Raw genomic sequence first — 16,919 nt, 5'->3', positions numbered from 1 at the left:
GCAGAATTTATATTCCCAGAACAGACACAGCCTTGATGTCCCCAGACACTCAAATAGGGCCTTACTTCAGCCAGCAGAAACTGGTCTCAAACAGCCTGGTGCATTTGTAAAATGAAAGAATTGAATTAGATGGGCTTCAAGGCTTCTCAGTTTTGATTCTAGGTTTCTACAGCTATCCAGATTTAAGAGTTTTTATCTTGAAGGGGCAGTCTAGTTTACAGCAGGCGTGGGCACTGTAGCGACTTTTAGTCTCTATGATCTGACAATATGTTCATCATTCTCAGACCAAAAGGTCACCCATTGGCAAGCATCTCAAAGCACCCGGATGAATTTATTCAGTAAAGATCCTTCCCTCTGTTTCTGGACCTCACGGGTTGAACAGTATAAGACAGTGAGTCATTCTATCAGAATCATTTGGTATGTCAAACCCACAACGAAAACGAGCACACATTCAGTAGCTACAAACTAGGCCAAAAAAAGGTACGTGTTGGCGGATGTATAAGACTTCTATATGAAAATGTGGATAAAGTACCGGGTTCAGTCTGAGACCTTGGTTCAAACCCGTGGTTGTCACTTACTGACTGACTCTTACTGACTATGTAACACTTAATCTCTCAATACCTCAAATGACTCTTGGACTTTTGTATTGTCACAAATGGGTTGGTGGCTACAGGTATTGGTGGATGAGTGAGTTCCCACAACTGTAACTTCCTAAGCTGATAAAGGGTGAAGGCCTATAACAGAAAAAACAAACAAAAACAAAAAACAACCCTTAACCCTATTTGTGTGCTAAAAATCCATATTTCTTTTTTGTTGTTATTCTTGTTCTTTATTCATTATTTATTGAGGAGGAAATGAGGAAATTTTATGAACACAAATGAATTGTCTGCCTTTTTCATAATTTCTTACAAGTACTGTAAAGTTTTATATTGATTTTTTACCTAAATACATTAAATAAGTGGAGATTAGAAACTACATTCTTGTCTTGGATTTCCTGAATTAAACATCCTTAAGTGTTGCCTAATTTCACACTAATGCAGTGTCCAGTAGTATTGAGAAAAAGACTTCTTCTTGACTACAGAATTTTAATATAAACTCATATTTCTTAAGGACATCTGGGTGGGTGGAAGGGGTAATAATATTTTAGTGTGGAAATTAACTGGGACAAAATAAAGTAATTACGTTATTGACATGTGATAAATCTGACAACTTTATTTACATCTTTACAAAAATTTTTCAAAACGCAGTCTGCTTTTCTTTTGTGGCAGTCACTTGTTTGACATGACTTAGCATTGGGTTCACAAGATTCGGAAACGTATTCTTTAATTCTTCATCATGAAATCACGTATCACGTTGGATACGGAGCATACTTTTGATGAATAGGCCATTATTCCAAGTCTAGTCAAGATTATAGCCCATAGGTTTTTAATGGGTTTTAAATGAGACAAGTTCCCAGGTCACTGAAAACATTTTTTATCTCCATCTCTTGGATACATTTCTTATCCTTTTGTGATATATGGCAAGGTATGAGGTCATGCTTCAGGATTCCAAATCCATTTGGAGACTTCAATATTTCTGGAGCAATTCTGCTTTTTTAGGCAGCTAGGTGGTGCAGTGGATAACCTGCCAAGCCTAGAGTCAGGAAGACTCATCTTCCTGTGTTCAAAATGTGCCCACAGACACTTCTTAGCTGAGTGACCCTGGGCAAGTCACTTAACCCTGTTTGCCTCAGTTTCCTCATCCATAATATGAGCTGGAGAAGGAAATGGCAAACCTCAAATGGGGTCACAAAGAGTTAAACATGACTAAAATGAACAACAGCAACAAATCTGCTTCTTAGCCTATAAATATATTTATCAGAATTCAACATTCTCTCAATGAGGGCAAGACTTCCTGGCCAACTGGGAGTAAAAATCCTCAAAACACATTGTTTACAGCAGATATTTTACAATCTGATAAAGATGCCCAGCTCATACAGGCTCACTTGACTTTCTGAGAATGGTTTTGGTATATCTTTGAAGGATAAAGTGTATTTCATCAATAAAAATCACCTTTTTCCAATCATTAGTACTCTAGTCTTTGTATTATCTTACCCATAATCTTCATAATAATAGCTGCTGTTGTGTTTTTTTTTTTAACACTGGTCTTTTAACTGCTCTTCCAACCTCAAATAGCCTATGTCAAGATGTAGAGGTAATCAATAATAATCCTCCTAGCTACCAGCTCTTTGAAAGTGTTTGCTTATTTTCTGAGGATTAATTATATTGTTTTGCAGCAAGCTTTGCCAGTTCTAAGCATTGTTTTGTTTTGCTTTCAACTGCACTTTCCTTTGTGCTTTGGTTGTGACTGATCCACTTCCTCATACCCATAGCTGCTGCAATATCTCTAACAGTTATTGAAGTGTACATTTTAAGAGTTATAACCTTTGCACATTTTCTTGGAGTAATATTCTTAAAAACCACATAATTAAAAACAATATAAGAGATCAATGACACATGGGTATGACATGAGATGCAGCACTCAGCTGACAGAGAACTAATTAAAGGTGGGGCAACTAGCTCAATTAGATTTCATTCGGTCTATTCTGAGTCAGCCTGCTGTCAGTAAAAGAACATATGCATGATCATTACTATCACAAAATGAAATCATATCAAAATTATTGCTTGTCCTAAATAATTTGCACATAACTGTAGTTACCTTTTATAATGTCAGACTCAAAAGTAGAGTTTTGTCTTTGGTTATATCAACATTTCACCTATGATATAAAAGGCATTAGAGTGAACTGGTTTTGTCACCTGAAAAGAACTGTCTTGATTGTAGTTTCATTTCCAGTAGAAAAAGACAGGATATCCAGCTGACCCAACAAATCAGGCTGCCAGACCACTCAGTATAGTATCTAGTAAGTGGTAACTTCCTATATGATATGACTAAGGGTCAATGTTAAGGGCAATAGAGAGTTAGAGCTCAGCAACAGGCAATTCACTGCTGCCCTCCATTTCCTTTTGGAAAACTCAGCACTATTCAGGCCATTGACCTCTGAATAATCAGAACTGGCATATCTCAGATAGCTTTCAAAATGCCAATTTTTAATTTAATTTAATTTCTTTTCATTGGCTTTTCTTTTCCTTTTCTTTCCTCTCTCTCTTCTCCCTTCTCTGTTTTCCCCTTTCCCTTTCTCCCCTTTCCCTTCTTTCCCCCCCTTTCCCCTTCCCCCTTCTCTTTTCCCCTTTCCTCTTTCTTCCTTTCTACTTTCCCCTTCCCCCTTGCAGATCAGCATGGATGCTTTAACCTGCTGCTTTTCCAATGTGGGCTGGTTTGTTCCTTTTCAGGCAGCCTAAAGATCTAAAGGACCGCACCATATTGGTTCTGGACTTATTGTGGACACTCCAGTTGATAGGGCTTTAGCTCAACTACAAGTCAGAATTCCTGAGCTTAAGCAATCAACCAGCCTCAGCCTCCCAGTAGCAAGTGACTACAGGTGTATGCCATCACATCTGGCTGGACTGTCAAGCTTTAAAAGAGATTTGGCTGAAAAGTAAAATCCAGTATTTCACAGTTCCTTTTGGAGGACACCCAGGTTCAGTCAGGGTACAGTCTCTGGTTAAGGGACATGATCTTTCATTCAGTTTTCTGCACCCTGAATGAAGATCATTGTCTATTCCATCATCTGACTGTCCTCCTAATCTTTCCACTAGGGGGAGATGAGAAGCAAAGGTCTGATGTTAGCCAGGCTGGAGAATGGTTGGTCACTGTTAATAGCAGCAATATCACTTCTGTCAGCTTTTCTTTTCAATAGGGCAACAAAGATTTAGTCAAGCCTACACCTTTCTGATATAAATAGATGGGAGTTCTTTTTCATGCTTGAGTGTAAACATGGGGATGATAGCTTAGCACAGTGCCTGGCACATAGTAGGTGCTTAATGAATGTTTATTGATTAATTGATGATATATCACAAAGAATGGTGAATTTTTTTTTGCTTCAAAAAGTCCAGATTTTTTTAAATGTCTTTTGTTTTGAAATCACCTACATTTCCTAGTGAATCCCCTCCTTCCCAAAGAGTCATCTTTTCTAACAAAGAAGAAAAAACTTCAACAAAACTAACCAGTTTCCTGAGAAAGTCTGACATGTTCTGTAATGTTCCATATCCACCATCCCCCATCTCTGCAAAGAAAGGAGGAAAGTATATTCTTTTGTCTCATCTTTGGAGTCCCACTTGGTCATTCTAATTTTACAACATCCATTTCTGATTGTTTTGTTGTCGCAGCTATTCTTTCCATTAAATTGGGGTCATCATTATGCATATCATTTTGCTGGTTCTGCTTATTTCATTTGGAATCAGTTTGTAGGCTTCTCTGTGTTCATCATATTAATAGCTTCTTATTTATCTTTTTATTTACTGGAGGCAATTAGGATTAAGTGACTTGTCTAGGGTCACATAGCTAACAAGTGTCTGGGGCTGGATTTGAACTATGTTAATAGTTTTGTGTTTGATTTTTACAGCACAATAACATTCTATTACAAACATCAACCACAACTTGTCTAACCATTCAGAAATCAGTGGGCATCTACTTTGTTTTTCCAGTTCCAGTACAAAAACTGCTGTTACAAATGTTCTGGTGTCACTGAGGGCCACCCCTTCCCCACTTTTTTTAATCATTGATGTCATGGGATATGTGCCTAGCAATGGGATCTCTAGTCCAAAGAGTAAAGACGTTTTACTCACTCTCTTCACATGATTCCAAATTACTTTCCAAAATGGTTGAATCAACTCATAGTTCTACCAACAATGCATTAACATGCCCATCTTTCCACAATGCTTTTAGCATTGATTATTCCCATTTCTTGTCATCTCTGCCAATTTGCTACATGTAAGATGAAATCTCATGGTTTTTTAAAATAATTTTCTTCTATTAGTGGTTTGAGCAATGTTTCATTTACTAGTTAATAGTTTGTGATTTTTCTCTAGGGAGTCAGCCAGTCAAGTAGCTTTTGTTAAGCATCTTCTGTATTGAAGCCATTGTGCTAAGTGCTTGGGATATAAAGAAAGGCACAAGACAAGCTCTGTTCTCCAGGATCAGAGCTTACAGTCTGAGGAGGGGAGACAACATGTAAACAACTATATGCAAAATACATGCAAGACAAATTGGAGATAATCAACAGAGGAAAGGCATTAGCATTAAGGAGGATCAGGAAAGACTTTTTTTTTTTTTTTGCAGAAGATGAGACTTTAGCTGAGACTTGCATAATACCAGGGAAGTCAGGAGATGGAGATGAGGAGGAAAAGAGCTCCAGGCATGGGGAATAGCCACTGAAAACATTCTGAGAGAACATTTATTCCTTTCCTTTAGCCACTTATCTACTGGGGAATGGCTTTTGGCCTCACATATTTCTTTTGCTTATATATATCTTGGCTATCAGACCCTTATCAGAGACAGTTGATAAATAGTGTGTTTTTCAAAGTCCACCGTGTCTTTTCTTCTCATCTTAGTTGTATTCACTTTGTTTGTGCAATAACTTTCTGTTTCATGCAATCAAACTGTCTATTTTATCTTTTATAATCACTTCTAGCTGTGAAAAAGGTTTTTTATCTGATTCTCTTCAAATTTATTGCACAATAGGTTATAGAGTTCAGTTATTTCTTATTCTTATTCATCTGTTCTGTTCATCTATATTTCTATTTTTTTTAACAGTACCAAAGAGTGTTGATGATTATTGCTTTAGAATATAGTTTTAAGTCTTAGAAGAGCATTCTCCCTTCATTCCTACTTCTCATTATTTTCCATAGGGTTTTTTTTATTGTCTTTTAATCCCTGACATTTTCATTTATAGTACTATCATCAGCAAAGAACTGATACCCTTAAATCACATTTTTATAGCCTTCCCTTTTGCCGTTTTCTCTCCTTAGCTCAGCCACACTTATTAGAATGGAGCCATAGAGTCTGAAAGAAAGCATGTAGGATTCCTTGAAATCAGACTGTGAACAAGGATTGAACTGAAATGGACAACTCAGCAGCATTACTCTTCTCCCTTAGGTATGCTCCCAATTAGAGGCAAGATTTTGTTAAGAACATAGGAGTATTTCACAGCCTGGAAATGGTTTTGTGGGCTGGTAAATTTTAATGGGGCTATTCTGCAAGGCTAGTATGGCCAAATAATAAACAAGATGTCCAATTCAGTTTTCTATATAAGACAGAAAGTAAAAAGAAATTTATATGATAGCTTTATTAGATATGTAAAAGGAATGGCAAGTTGTACATAATAGATTTGCAATTTCATGTGCAATCATCTTTTTTATCATACTGTGTAAAGGAAATGCTTGTTTTATTCCATAAATTTAAAATAAAATAAATTTTTTTAAAAAGTATACGTGGTTACATTACCTTGTACTCTGTGAGGTTTTCTAAAGGTGAGCGTCTGAGAAAGGAGTTTGGATTGGAGTCTGGATCTATGATTTCATTGGTGTAGAGAATTCATTGTATGAAAACTCCCTCCAGAGATGCCAGTCAACATGTATTTAGTAAACAAAACTTCACTCCTTGCTCTATTCTGTTATTTTTAGTCACTCTAAGGTGGTTTCTTGACAGTTGTTTATAAATGAACACATTCCTGTTTTTAAAAATCAAGCTAATAAAAAGAAAGTTTTATCTTTTGCTTTTCAGCTTAAAGTTCTATAAGTAATCAAAAAGGCAAGCATAGATGTAATTTTATCCACAATGACAGATATAAACACACACACATTCATAAAGCATTGGAGCATCATAAAAAGCATAAATGCTGTTTTACATTAACATTAAACATGCAAAGATAAGACTTTCATAAAAACATAGGGAAGAATAACTAGGTACAAAAAAACCCAATAATTTCTAATTTCAAAACCCAGTTCTGTACCATGTACTCATCTCTTCTTTGAACATTAAAATCATCAGTTATTTAACATAACTGTTTTTGCAACTGGGGTATCTGAAAGTGGTTCCAGGCCTCCTTTTAAACACAGGTTATGGGGGAAAGAAAGTCCCATCAAGGCTTCAAAGAGACTAATGGAAGGAAGAAACCTGAAAGCATACCTTCATTATCTTCTTTTGTGTGGAAATTATAGCACCACTTAAAGAAGAGGACTGAGGTGAATTTCAATATGGGTGTGTATATGTGAGCAGGGGATTCAGTCTTGTTTGAGAATGATTGATCTGTGCTTTGTAGAAACCCCAGGATGTTTATAGTGGAGGTGACATTAGAATAGTGATGGATGGATAGCTTAGCAATGAAATGCAGACTTTAGGAAAAGGCAACTTCAAGCCAGGGGCACATTAACAGATATACTCCAGTGTTTGTTCTTTTCTAGTCAATCTAAGCAAATCTAACAAGCATATATTAAGTGCTTATTAGGTACCAGGACTGTGTGCCTGGGCACTAGAGATAAAAAGATTTAAATGAAAAATTGTTTGTTTTCAAGGAATTTACATTCTTCTGGGAAAAATATGATGGAAATGATTATTTCTTTCATATATTAATAACTAATTATTGAATTAGGACCAAAGGTTTTTCCCTTTTTCTGTTTCCTCATCCAGAAATCAACCAATGTGGGAAATCTCAGGCAAAGACTTACGAAGTAGGGGCAGCTAGGTGGTGCAGTGGATAGAGCACTGGCCCTGAATTCAGGAGGACCTGAGTTCAAATCCAGCCTCAAACACATAACACTTACTAGCTGTGTGACCCTGGGCAAGTCACTTAACCCCGTTGCCTAGCCAAAAAAAAAAAAAAAAGACTTATGCAGTAAAGAAATTCTAAGTTTAGGGGCAGCTAGGTGGCGCAGTGGATAGAGCACCAGCCCTGAAGTAGGAGGACCTGAGTTCAAATTTGAGCTCAAACCAAAACACTTGACACTTACTAGCTGTGTGACCCTGGGCAAGTCACTTAACCCCAATTGCCTAAAAAGCAAAAAAAAATTTAAAAAAAAAGAAACTCTAAGTTTAGGCAAATGAGCAGATTCCTACTCATCGTGTTTACTCAGACAGGTCTGGGAAAATGTGGATTCTCCCTTCTGTCAGAAAGGTCATATGGAAATTGATGTCTCTTTGACCAAGATTTGGGTGTTCAGTGTCACACCCTCATTGGAATAAGCCCACCTCTTGTTATAATATTCATTCTCTTATTACTTGTTAACCAATCAGAGTTGATTTCCACCCTCAGGTGCACCCCCCTTTTCCAAGGGTATATAAACTGTGAGCCCATCACCCTGAGTCATCTTTGGTCCAAGAGAAATGGCCAAATGACCATTCATTATGTTAATAAAATGCTAGCATTATAAATAAATGACTATACCAGAAACTACGTCTCTAGAACTTTTTAAGTGTCACAAATAATAATGATGATAGCTAGCGTTTATAGAGCACTTTAAGGTTTGCAAAGCACTTCAGATATGTTGTCCTTTGATCCTCATAACAAGCCAATGTGGTAAGTGCTATTATCTCCTTTTATAGCTGAAGAAACTGAGGCTGAAAGAGGTTAAATGATTTGCCCAAGATCACAAAGCCAAGTAAATGTCTGAGGTTGGATTTGAACTCAGATCTTTTTTACTTCAAGTCCAGCACTCTATCAATTGTACCATGCAGCGACCAATGGAAACAGATAGGTACGTATGTGATAAGTTACTGTGGGAGAGAGTACTAACAACTGAAGCAATCAGGTAAGACTTCTGAGAGAAGGGGAGTTATGAGCTAAGTCTTAAAGGACGGTGTTGTTGTTCATTCATTTCAGTCATGCCCAACGTTGTGACCCCAGTGGAGTGGTTTACCATTTCCTTTTCCATCTCATTTTGCAAGTGAGGAATTGATGAAGGAAACTAGGGATTCCAAAGGCATGGGTGTTCTTAGAGCATTACCGATTAGAGAAGTGACTTTTTTAAAATGGGCACTCCTTTGGATAAGGGTTGATAGATCACTCTCTGCTCTTATTTCCTTTTATTAGAATGATATTACAGATAATATCCATTGCCTTGGAAACAGAATAGGAGAAAGTTGCAGCTCTCTGGAGATGAGTAATCTAATCTTAACTGTAGCTGAGATGCTGATTTCCAATGCCAGTCTTAAATTCATAGGAAACCATTAGTTTAGGTGTTTGCAATGTCAAGAACTGTTTTCCCCTACCATCCTCTCCCTCATTTAAGTATGGATGATCAATGATAGGATCAGGAAAGACAGGATGGAGGGGAATAAGATGGTCAGTTTATGCACAGACCAAGTAGTGCACCCTCAGTCTCCCAGCTGGCTCTGCCTCTGGAGCGGTGACTCCTAGTCCAATTTTATGAAAGCTCAGGATAATTTCCAATTTCCTGAAGAGGACACTGTGAAAATTTCAAAACAGAAATCTATTTGAATTCACTTAGGTCTTTAAAGTAGATGCTATGGAATATTTTAGAAGACAGATTGGGGACATTCTGAAATCACGTAACAAGAAGCTTGGTTTTTAGAACTGAAAGAGAACTTAGTCAAACCTCATTTTACAGATGAGGAAACTGAGGCCTGGAGCGATGAAGTGTCTTCTCCAAGAGTTGGCAGAACCAAGGACTGGAACCCAGAGTTCCCATCTTCCAGTCAGGTGTCCTCTTTACCATATACCATGTCACTCCCAAAAGGCTGGGAATTACTATTCTGAAGGAATTTCCATGAAGTAGAATAGCTGACTTGTTGAGCCTAGCCTAGAAGTCTTCCGTTTGCTGTGACCATAAGAATTGTATTGTTTTGAATGGAGATAATACCTAAGGAGGAGTGTCTGCTGCTCTGAAATATGCTTTTTAATTCAGAAGAGATTTGCAATTTTTGTGCCTAGGACAATATGAAGTAACATAGTGGGCAATGGGATGATGGCCAAAGGCCATTATCAAACCCAGATATTGATCCCTCCCCTCTAACTGCAAAAGCGTGAGTGGAGGAGGGAGAGCAAGGCTGACCTGGGCATGACCCGGCTACAGAGAAGTTTACCTAGACACCAGGCAAGCCAGGAGCTGCCAGGGTGGGAGAAGGAAGCTTAACTTTCAGCTTTAATCAACTCTTCTTGTCAGGTGCTAAAGCGGTTTTTCTTCTGCAGAAGACCTGCAGGTGTTTTTAGTATCTTCGGGCAAAGTCTTGATTGATCCGCCCTAGCTATGCTTGATATTCAGCCCAGTCCGAACTCTAGAAGCTTTTTTGGATTTGAATCACTTGATGGTAGAGGCAACAGGGGAAAGCTCCTTAATTCCCAACAGTATAAATGTCTCTAGGCTGGCTTACTTCTTTGGTACAATCACCTCCCTGCGGGCACACGAGACTTTGTCTTTGCATAGCTGGACAAGAAACATTCACTTCAGCTTAAAGTCAGGGTTGGAGTATCCTTTGCTATGGAGGCAGCCCCTCACTTGGGCTACTTGCACTGTTGCCATGGTTACAACTTCTCCTGTCTTTGATCTAAAGGCCCCAGGAAAGAGCAAGAGAGAGAGAGAAAGAGAGAGTGAGAGAGCGCTGGAGAGAGAGCAAGAGAGAGCGAGAAGTGTGGGAGGTTGACTGGCCTTAAGTTCTCACTCTTGTACATGAGGAAGATACAGAACAGAGAAATGACAGCTGTAGTCTGCTATCCCCAGCAAACCTATAGTAATAAACATCCTTTACCTATGGAAGAGTTTGGAGAAGAATTAAAGTTTAACCTGTAAAGAAACATTTAAAGGGAATCCAAACAAATTAAGACTCCATCACTGTTAGTCCTTACTTCCTTGAAGTTGAAGGTAATCCATGTTTGAGGTGGCAGCTGGGTTGGATCAAACTTTAATTAAAATCTGCAAAAAGGACCCTGCAGATCATGTTTCTGTTACATCAAAGGAAGAAGAAATTACAATGCTGACTTCTCCCTTCACCCTTGATTACCTTTTCCAGAGAGAGAGAGAGAGAGAGAGAGAGAGAGAGAGAGAGAGAGAGAGAGAGAGAGAGAGAGAGAGAGAGAGAGAGAGAGAGAGAGAGAGAGACTGATTAGACAAATCTGAGTGGGAAGGGGGTGGGGTAGTGGAGAAATGGTTTCTTTTATAGTCAATATAATCCAAGGAAATTCCTGTTTGTACTTTTATGCACATATGTGAGGGAGAAAACTATAATTAGCCTTTAGGGTCAATCAACTATTACATCACAGCTTCCAAAAAAGAATGCAACCTCAATCTTAGACAATGAGAGGAAAAGAGAAAATTTTTAGTTAAAATTCTACCTCTGGTGAGAACCATTCCACTTTCCTTTATATTCTATAAAAATGTAAAGTCCTGATTTCTAGAGAGCTTTGATATGAGAATGTCCTCTATCAAAACAGATTACATTTTGCCCATATGCAAGTCCTAGGAAGTTGCTTTAGGCACATAAAGGTCAAGAGACTTCCCTGTGGTCATATAACAAATAAATGTTGGAGACCAGATTTGAATCTGTGTTTTCCTAATTCTAAGGCTAGTTCTCTATTTCACTAAATCATGCTGCCTCTTCTACTATGTAGCAGTTGAGAAATTGGTGCCATCCTTCTTGTGCAAAGATCACCCTATTAAAAAGACATGCTTTGAGCTGGTTTTCCAGCAGTGGGGATTGTTTATACTCAGCCATCCATACTCTTTCAGCCAATCAGTTTGATTATGCCTTTGCATTTACAAGGCAGCTGGCTAGGACTAGGTGTGCAGCCTGTGTATGTGGCATAATTATATTCTGTGTGATGCTAACTGACCCTTATTGGGTCCCAGCCTAAGGGGGGAAAATGACAATTAGATTCCACCTACGATCTCTCGACTTTATTATAGCACTAATTGTATTAATAGCCCTTGAATGAATTCTTTGAAGAGTTTCAGTAATGTAGACATGGACCAAAAGACATGTCTGTGTTGGGGGCAGGGCAGTGAAGGACACAAGAAAGGAGGTATCACCTAGTCTCATAATGCCAGAAGGGATTATATATAGTCAACCCCCCTTATTTTATAGAGGAAGAAAAAGATGAGGCGTAGAGATGAAGTAAATTGCCCAAAGTCACATAATTTGCAACAGAGCTGGGATTTTCCAGATTTATTCACTCAGTCCTACGCACTTTCTACTTTCTCTATAGAGCTGTGAAACCATTAGGAAGTGAAAACTTTTTTTCCCCTTTTTTCCTTCTCTGCAAACTGTTTGATGTCATGCTTCAGACTCTTATAAGACTGTTACTTGTGTATCCTGGGATGTGGGTTTCAGCCTGTGCCATGTTTTAGAAATATGGTAAGAAATTTTGGGAACTGTGTTTAAAAATGACTTAGGGGGATTTCAACAAAGCAATTGATCTTGGCTCACTGAAGTCCTTCTGTCTTCAACAGAAGGGCTGTAAGGTAGAGAAAGAAGCTGGGAGGGATATTAGAGATCATCTACTCTCTTATTTTACAGACAAGGAAACTGAGGTAAAGCAACTTGCCCTGTGTCACATAGGTCTTCTGACCTCTGCCGAGTTTGGGGAAAGCAGCTTTAGTAAATGATAATAGGCTCCCTCTTTACATTTCCCCTTCAGTGTTTCTCCCCTTGGCCTTTTGTCAACACCTTTTCTGAGAAGCTTTAGGTTTGAACATCAATATCTGACATTCCAGCTGACTACCCTACGGTTGTATTTAGGCTTGGCCCTCTCTTTGTCCTTCCTTATTTCTAACCCTACTACATATTGGCCACCACCCTCTGCTTATGAGATAACTGGAACCATCCTGGGTTGAATGAATGAGATAGGCTGCCATTCTGTCTTCTTTTCAGGAGCATCTGGTACCCTTCCATTTTGAAATGAAATTCTATACAGAGTATTCCCACTTTGGTTCTCTCCTTACATTTAAAGCAGGTGATGCCTGGAATAATAGGCAATTAATAAATGATTGTGGAATTGAATTGATGTAGTGAGGACTGAAGGTTGAGCCAGCTTCCACAGAGTCACTCATTGGTTTCTAAGCAGAGGGGACCCTGATCTCCTCTCATATCCTAAGCTAAATGAGGACTTAAAGAACCTATAACAATCATGTTCTAAAAGCAGAATATTAAAATGAAATTAACTTCTGGGCAATGCCAGACCTACTTGATTAAAAAATTTTTTTAATTAAAAAATAACCTTTACCATATCTCCTCCCCTTCTCCCAACTCCCCAGTCACCTTAAAGTCCAACAGCTGCGATATCAGTTTTCTCTTTAAAATATGTTTTAAATTTAAAAATAGTCTTTCCTACATTTCCCCTCCCTTCTCCCAACTCTTCCAGTCTCCTAAAGTTCATCAGATGCAGCTATTAGCTCTCTCCTGTTGGAAACATTCTTCAATGGAAGACAGATTTCTTCTGGAGCCCAGTGATCAAGATGCAACATTTCATTTTAATGCTATTATCCTCATTTTTAATCCCAGGGCTATCAATAATGTTTTTTATTCTACTGTCACTAAGCCTTGGTTAATATTTACCTCTGCTTCTTAAGCATAACCCAGATACATAATATCTGAGATAACCTAGTTTCTTTCCTTGGATATCTGCCAGCTTTCAGTCACTGACAGGTTTAGGGGGAGGGTGAATAGGGGAGAAAGGAAGCCTATATTCCTTGAAATGTTGTTCTAGGCTCCGTATTGAAGCGTAGAAAAGGTGATACAGACTACTCTTTAAAAAAATTACTGACAAAGAAAGAGAATATAAACTCCCTGAGGGCAGGGTCCATTTTAATTTTTTGTCATTGCACCCATACGTGTCTGAAACATAGCGCGCTCTTAATAAGTATTTGTTGAATGAAACACACATGGCCTACTTTCTGGTTGAAAAAGCCTTCTAGGCACACCTTGTGGGAGTTTGACCTCAGCTTCCCTTTGGTAGCCAAAAAACCTCTCTCTAACCTCTGGCCTAGGTTTGTCCCCAAAGTTGGCCTTCTGTAGGGGCTTCTGTTTGTGATCCTTGATAATTCAATGTTCTGATGAAAAATGTGGATAAACCAAGTGGCCAGTTATATGCCAAGACCTAGATATTGAGTTTTCCAGGTATTGGCCTCAAGGGGGCATTTTCTTTCTTTTATGAAAATTACTTGTATTCTTTTCCTGTTTCATACTGTTTTTTTTTCTTTTGCTGTGGCCTAGAAGAATATCACTGAAGGATATGAAAAGCCTAGAAAAAAAATTAAATTATGTCATTATGATTAAAACATAGAAGGAATTCATACCCCCTGGAGTCTCAAAAATATTTTGCTGATGTTCAAAGCCTGGTTTAGGCCAAAGGTCTAATGAGATCAACGCTGCTTGGGAAACTCTGGATATATTCCATATTTGCTCTGATTTTCTGTTCCCTCTTGTTCTTCCTCACAATACTAATGATTCATATTTATATAACACTTTTATAAAGATGACAAAGCATTATTCTTGAAATAACCTTGTGAGGTAGATAGCACAGGTGGTGCAATGGATTGAATACTGGCCTTGGAGCCAAGAAGACCCGAGTTCAAACTTGACCTCAGATACTTACTAGCTGTCTGACTACAAGGAAGTTACTTAACCTCTCTCTACTTCAGTTTGCTCATCTGTAAAATTGGGACTATAATAATAGTACCTACCTCCTAGGGTTGTTATAAGGCTCAAGTGAGATATTTATGAAGCACTTTGCAAACTCTAAGGTGCTATATAAATGTTAGCTATTATTATCCCTATTTTACAGATTAGGAGACTACAACTCAAGAGAGGTTAAGTAATCTGTCCATGGTATTCAGCTTGAATGTCTCCCGAGTATCCCAAGTATCTTTACCTTAGTTGTACAGAATAGGACTTCTTCAGAAGTTATAGCTCCTCCAGAACTCAGTTGAATAAAGACTGTCTGCAGAACCTTTCTTTTTTTTTCTTTTTTTAATTTTTAGGCAATTGGGGTTAAGTGACTTGCCCAGGGTCACACAACTAGTAAATGTCAAGTGTTTGGTTTGAGGCCGGATTTGAACTCAGGTCCTCCTGACTTCAAGGCTGGTGCTATATCCACTGAGCCACCTAGCTGCCCCTGCAGAACCCTTCTTGAGCTACTGAAGCCTCCTTTCAAGTTATAAGGCTATCTTGTTTAGTAATACACTGTTGATTGAATAGAGATAAGTGGAGTTATTTGGGGATCTGTAAGTAGACAGCAGCTTACATCTTGGTCCACCTGACAAAAAACTGCTAATGTTCCTGGCTGGGTTGTACAGAACAATTAACTCCAAAGAAACAGCAAGCATTCCATTCTGCTGGCATTGTGGACAGTACCGTAATCCAGTGGCCACCATTAATGGCTGTTCATCTTCCTCTGTGCGTGTGCACTTGTCTCCTAGAAACGTTCTTAGCATGTTTTGGTGACAATTCAAATTGATGATGTGAACTCTGTGGTAATTTCAATACTGACTCCTGTATTTGCTACTTTCTGGACTCCTGAATCACAGAATAGCACCTATCCAAGATAGGCTATAAAATTAGGCTACTTGTCCACATTCTATTTCATCAAAACTCAAATTTTTAATGTACTTAGATATAAATCATCTCTAAATAAATCATCCATGCATAATTTTTTTGTATTTTTTTGAGACTGGGGTCTCTCCATCATGTGTAAGGTAGAAGCAAAGGGGTCATTTATAGACCCGATATTACTGCTAATTGGCATGGAAGCTTTCATGTATTCTGTTTCTGACCTAAACTATTTCACTACTCCTTAGGCAGCCTGGTGGCCCCTGTCTCCTGGAAGCTCACTATGTAATAGGTACCATATTTAGTGCAGAGATCAGATCAGCTTTAGACTTACTTGCTGTTCAGAATTCCAGAGCTCAAGTGATCCACCAGTCTTAGTCTCATCATCATCCATGCTTGTGGAAGAGACTTAATGTGTCCTGTGTAATCTAAACAACCATATAATCAAAAGAAATCACTTACATTTGGCTTTAGAATGCACTGTAATTTTTAAAAGGCAGTTATACTTTCCTAATTTTGTTGAGTCAAGATTAACATTTAAATTAGTTTGCATTTCTAATGCTGAATGGTAAAACAGCCAGGGAGCATACTGAGTCATAGTGGAAAGTCATCCCTGAATCAAAATTATGCCATTAGAGCATCCACAAAGCAGATTATTAACTCTGAAATGATAAAAGAATGATGGTGCAATGTTTGAGAAGTTAGGGAATTAATTTGAAGGTGCCCATGTCTTAATTTTTGAGGCAGCTGGTGGCTCAGCAAATACAGCACTAGGCCTGGAGTCGGGAAGACCTGAATTCAAATCCAACCTCAGATACTTCCTAGTTGTGTGACCCTGGGGAGGTCACTTAACTTCTGATTGCCTGACAAAAGGATCCACTGGAAAATGAAATAGCAAACTGCTCCAGTATCTTTGCCAAGAAAACCCCGTGGACATTTCTCTCCATGGGGTCATGTAGAGTCAGACACAACCGATTGACTGAACAACAACAATGTCTTAGTTCTAAAATGACAAATGTGAGAAATACTCATTAGATAGGGGCAACACGGGGCCTGAGAGATAGTCATGAGTCTTGGAGAATTCTTGCCTAATATACAATCAGTGTGCTGCTGTTTGGTAGGGTCCATATATACATACATCTATAAAGTTCTTATTGAATAATTCCCAGAAATAATGACACACACCTAGAAGTATATTTCTTAACATCCAGGAAAATGTTAATGTCCTATGAAGTGTGCGTTGTCTGTTCTCATTATCTTCTGTAGAGGAGAAGGCCAGACATAATTTTAGGAGCACCAAATACCACTGATAATATCAGAGACCAGCATTTTTATAGGGTTGGTTAAATGGCCTATATATTTCTGGTGGGAAAGGTGCTGGTGGAAGTGATACCTTGCCCTCTATGAATACACACATACAGAGTAAATTCAGATCTATTGGTTGGTGTAGGGTGGTGAGCTATGAACATAGTGATACTGAGCCA

At 38.4% G+C, this 16,919-nt stretch overlaps 1 pseudogene; it reads right to left on the bottom strand.

Annotated features, from left to right (window-relative positions):
• LOC110219290 (peptidyl-prolyl cis-trans isomerase FKBP1A-like) overlaps window positions 1-15,320 on the bottom strand; it is a 31,329-nt pseudogene extending 16,009 nt beyond the window's left edge.
• Between the last annotated feature and the right edge of the window lie 1,599 nt (window positions 15,321-16,919).

Source organism: Phascolarctos cinereus, unplaced genomic scaffold (genome assembly GCF_003287225.1).
Source record: "Phascolarctos cinereus isolate Bilbo 61053 unplaced genomic scaffold, phaCin_HiC Scaffold_5;HRSCAF=322, whole genome shotgun sequence".
Classification (NCBI taxonomy): Eukaryota; Metazoa; Chordata; class Mammalia; order Diprotodontia; family Phascolarctidae; genus Phascolarctos; species Phascolarctos cinereus.
Note: the sequence above shows the minus strand (reverse complement) of the source record. Positions and strands in the feature narration are given on the sequence as shown.